This window comes from Neocloeon triangulifer, unplaced genomic scaffold, assembly GCF_031216515.1.
Source record: "Neocloeon triangulifer isolate White Clay Creek 2 clone unplaced genomic scaffold, ASM3121651v1 ptg000022l, whole genome shotgun sequence".
Lineage (NCBI taxonomy): Eukaryota > Metazoa > Arthropoda > Insecta > Ephemeroptera > Baetidae > Neocloeon > Neocloeon triangulifer.
In genome coordinates this window covers 6,150,001-6,155,000 of record NW_026775562.1, presented here as the reverse complement: position 1 = coordinate 6,155,000, position 5,000 = coordinate 6,150,001, and the positions used below count along the sequence as shown (strand labels likewise).

The window sequence follows — 5,000 nt, the reverse complement described above, 5'->3', positions numbered from 1 at the left end:
TAAACCGGGAAGGACGGAGAAGTTCCGGCTCCCGCAAAATACGGTTACCGAATTCCTCCCCATCGAAAACCCGGACACAGGCACCCTGCGTGACTAGCGCTGACCAACGATCCAAGTCTCGCTGTAATAGAGCGTTCTGCTTCTCGTGAACGAGTTTAGCGGAAGCTTGCGGCGGGAGACCAAGAGCTCTCTCGTAAGAAGAAAGCAACAAAGTTCCCGTACTAGAGCCATACGTGCTCTGGATGAGGGGGTCATCGACGCCTCGCATCTTCTCGCCAAGTTTGATACCGACACAAGGAATGAGACGACTCAATCGTGGAAACCCTAGACCTCCGTTCTTGGGTGGAACGTACAGAATTTCGCTGGCCGCAGCCGCGGGGAGGTGTAAAACTCCCCGTACCACCCGACGAATCCTGTCGTCCATCCTCACCAACGTGGAGATGGGCGGAAGCGCCATCACCAGCTGGTGCTGGAAGTGAGGAATAAGGTGTCTTGACAGCAAGATCAGCTTCTGCGCCGGCTTCAAATGAAGCCGTTCAACTCTCTCAAGACACAACTCAATGTTCCTGAAAGTAGTTTGCACATCCACTTTTCCTGTCCAGAGAATCCACGCACCCAGATAACGGGAAGGCGTGGTAACCTGCCCGGTCGGGATGCGATCAACTCCGACTGTCAGACTGGGATCGCATAATCTCGCTCGGCTCCTCTTCTTTGTTGGGCGAATCCACCAGGCCAAACTTTTGTCCGGCGCCAGCGACATCCCCAAGTCAGATAGGTACCGGTGCGAGACCTCCAACATAGCTTGCGCTTGTGCAGGAGTAGCAGACAGGAGAATGAGATCATCCGCAAAAGCTAAGACGCTCACAGACCCCCATTCACCAGCGAACCCTTCCATCGATTCTAGCTTAAGAAGTAGGGGTTCCATAAGCAAGTTGAACAGCAAGGGAGAGAGCGGGTCGCCCTGCTTCACTCCCCTCCGCAAGCGTACCCGTAGGTTTCCTTGCGGATGAAGAAAAGTGGTGGAAGCTCCAATATAGGAGCTCATGACCAGCTGCTCAACGAAACTCGGGATCCCTTTCCTTCTCAGGGCAGTGCCGAGGGCCCAATGCGGCGCCGTATCGAACGCCTTTTTAACATCGAGCTGAACCACGACTCCCCCTGGTGTATGGTCATGCATTCGTTTCACCATGTCCGTAAACAGTCGCACATTGTTGAAACATCCCGCCTCCGGGACGAATCCCTTCTGACGGGGAGTCAACTTAACGACCTTGGTTAGGCGATCTACGAATACTCCCCAAAACAGCCTCGCTAGAATCGAGCTGATTGTGATCGGCCGATTGTTTTCCACAACAGCTGGGTCTCGTCCCTCTTTAGGAATGAGAGTCGTACGATTCTCACTCCAGCCACCCGGTAAAAGGCAGTTTCGGAGACAAGCGTTGAAGAAAAGTGTCACCAGGTTAGCCCAGCACGGCTCTCTCAATAGAGCTGGCCCTACGCCATCCAACCCACGTGCCGTACATAACTTAAACCCTTTTGCGCGTTTGAGCACTTCGCCGACCTGGAAGGGCCGCAAAAAGTCACAAGGATCAAGATCTTCCTCACTCGGCCCTAATTCCAGTGGATTGGGAGTCAACGGAGTTGACGCAACCCCCCAGAGAGACAAGTAAAGCTTATCAATGTCCGAGCGAGCGAGGCTCTCACCGTTAGGCTTACTGGGGTCAACACCCAGACGCACGCAGCGGGCAAAAAGCCCCGGATTGTCTTTAAACAACCTCTGCTGCCGGGCATAGTTATACCTCTTTCTTCCGACATTGGTTTTAGCCCTTGAACCCGAAGGGCGCGGCCGTCCTGCTTTAGCCGCTTTCTTTGGCAAACGTGGCTTGGGTGCCGGGCGTTTCTCAGTAACACCCTCTTCCAAGTTTAGACAAGACACCAACTCATCGTGTACTTCATCGAGCGATCGCTCATCCTTGGTGATCTTAATTTTCTCGAGGATCTCGGATTGTTTAGCAGTAAAACTCTCCGGCCTCGGCCAGTTATCAATCTCTGAATCAAATAAATCGATCCAGTCCCTCGGAGGGGACACCATCGGCTTCCCTTCCGATCTCGAATCCAGCTGGCTTCCCTCTGGGGAGTTGTCACCAGCCGGACGCACATCTTCCGGTTCGTGAGGCACGACCACCACCGTTGGGTGCGCGACGTCGTCCCCTGGCCTACCCGATGATGAGATGTCGGAGGTCCGTGCTTCACGCAGCGGATTTTCCCTGGCTTTCAGCCACCTGTCCCGGTCCATGCGATACTTGCCCTCAGCTCTCTTACTCTTGACCTGCTGGCTCGTCTTAGAACCGAGCCCTGCCGCTAACATTTTGTTGATGTTCGGCATGCCTATGAGTCGCAACTCCAAAGAAAGAAGACGCTCCATCTCCTTCGGCGTCCAAAGGGGTTCTAATCCCTTTGTGCCTCCGGCACAGAGTTCGGCGTTCCTTTCCTCAGGGTGCGCTCGTGCAACGTGGTTTGAGCGTGCACTTTTTGTCAAGAAGGCTCGAGGACAATAGCCGCATTTTAACGGGTCAGGGCTAGCGGGTGCATAGCAGCGGCGCTTGTGTAATTTGACCGCGGCGAGGCTGAGAAAATTCCCATCACACCACGGGCACGCGTACCCCAAGCGCCACCCTTCGTGCATCCGACCCAGGTGATCCGACGTATCCTCAATACTGATAAGAGTCTTAACCTGTCCCCCCACACATAAAGGGCATAACCCTGAAGTGAAGGGGTGAGGCAAGTTGACGCGTCTTGCCATCAGAGTCATTCCAAACGGAAGCAACCCTGACTCCGACCCAGAAGATTGAGAGCCACAAGACTTCGACTTTGCAGTCTGATCCGCGTCTCCTTCTCCCCGAGCGGGTAATGATGAGAGAGGAGCCATGGGGGGAACTGACCCCCCCACCGGCTCTTCATCATCAAAACGTTCAACGGCAAGAGTAGCTGCGAGACGAGGTACCGTCGAAAGAGCAGGTGAGCGGGCCGAAGCCCTAGTCAACCTTCTCCTCCGCTCTACCAGCGGTACGGAGCGAGGCTCCATACCACGAGCAGGTTCTTCCCCTGAAGGCGACATGGAGGGAATGGGACCCAACACCGGCGCCTCCAGGTTCAGTCGTTCAACCAGTACCACCGCTCGGCACTTCAGCTTGTCAGGGGTCGCTCGGGCAGCTAGTACCCTCGGCAACTGACCTGACGCGTCTGTCGGTGAAACCGACCCTACCAATACTCCGGGGGGAGTCCTCGGTCCGTTGGTAGTTGCATTCTTTCGAGCAAGCACGGGCCGCAACACCAAGGGGTGAGACAATTGAGGTGTCATAAGAGGAGGAAAACCTCCCGCCGACTCCCCGGCTGCCTCTCGTTCAAAAGGTGCCGCAACCGTATGCGAGTTCAGGGGCTGAGCAGAAGAGGGCACAGGTGCCCCTTTCCTCCAGACCCTTCGTTCCCCAGGTAACCTCCGCAGGTTGAGCATTGGATCCGGCGTAACCGGCTCCCCCCACTTACCAGAGGAAACCTCCGATTCGTGGGCGGGTGTAGCCTTTGAAGGTCTCATGGGGGGAATGGTACCCCCCACCGAAGCCTTCGTGGGCGTGCGTTCAAATTCGAGCTCCCGAAGGGGCTCAGGAGGCTGGACTCGCTCGGGCCCAGCCCCCAGGGGGGCGCGTTGGTTTCGCTGCGCGTTCAGCGTCCGAGGCATAATATTGAACATCTTCATATTTATGCATCCCCTAGGCACAAGGGCCGAACCTGTATTTTCGACCAGGGCAGTCGACAGGGGTTAACGTCGCCATTTTGGGTGGGGCACCATCCTAGAACAGGGCAGGTGGGCGACAGGTACCAAGCTTCCCCGACGCACTTTACTAACCCTAAGAGGGCAGCAAAGGAGAGGTGATTCAACCCTGCCTTAGAGGCGTTCAGGCTGGATTAAATCGATTGATGGATCCGACCGGCCACAGGTTATCCATCGGTACGCACGTCTATTGTGACCTGACGCTCCTAGGGGGCCGAGGCCGTTACCTAGGACCATGACCACGGGACCCGGCTTAGAGATACCCATGGCTCGTTCAAGAAGCCGTATTAAGCCTGACTTCAGGTGAGATGAGATAGTCTGTTCCCCGAGAGGCTACGTTACCCCGCAATCCTCTCAGGTTTAACGGTAAGGACCTCGCGAAGGTCACCTCATCCTACCATTTCCTTTTGGCGCCTACTGCACCCCAAAGTTCGGGTAAAACTTATAGGGCCCAGTTCTTTTCGCAAAAGGCATAAAAGAAAAGAAGCACACCCACAAGGGGAATGCGAGACTGGCAACTCATTATTGCCCCAGGACAATGATTGTGCGTCACTAAATTGATGACGAAGCATTTGGCAGCTACCTAGAAGTCCGAACTTTAACGCCCCGCGGACAGGGTACTCGAGGCTCTCGCCGCGACATCCCACATCCACTAGCGGGTTTTCCCTAGGGCGTAAGAGAGTCATAGTTACTCCCGCCGTTTACCTGCGCTTGCTTGAATTTCTTCACGTTGACATTCAAGGCACTGGGCAGAAATCACATTGCGTCAACACCCGCAGGGGCCATCGCAATGCTTTGTTTTAATTAGACAGTCGGATTCCCCCGGTCCGTGCCAGTTCTGAGCTGGTCGTTGAATGGCGGCCGAAGAGACCGGCAGGCAAGTTACGCACCCCGCGAAGGGCACGGCCCCCTACCGGCTCGCAGCAAGGAAGTTCCGTGGGCGGCCAAGGCACGGGACCGAACTCGGCAGGCCTACCCCCGAAGGAGCAGACCCACCTCGCCCAGGCCCGGCACGTTAGCTGTCTACCCACTTCCCGACCAAGCCCGACACGCCCCGACCCTCAGAGCCAACCCTTGTCCCGAAGTTACGGATCCGATTTGCCGACTTCCCTTACCTACATTATTCTATCGACTAGAGGCTCTTGACCTTGGAGACCTGCTGCGGATATGG

The 5,000-nt window shown here is 55.8% G+C and overlaps 1 pseudogene; it reads right to left on the bottom strand.

Annotated features, from left to right (window-relative positions):
* The window catches only part of LOC132204914 (large subunit ribosomal RNA), a 10,627-nt pseudogene that overhangs the window by 3,447 nt on the left and 2,180 nt on the right, over positions 1-5,000 (bottom strand).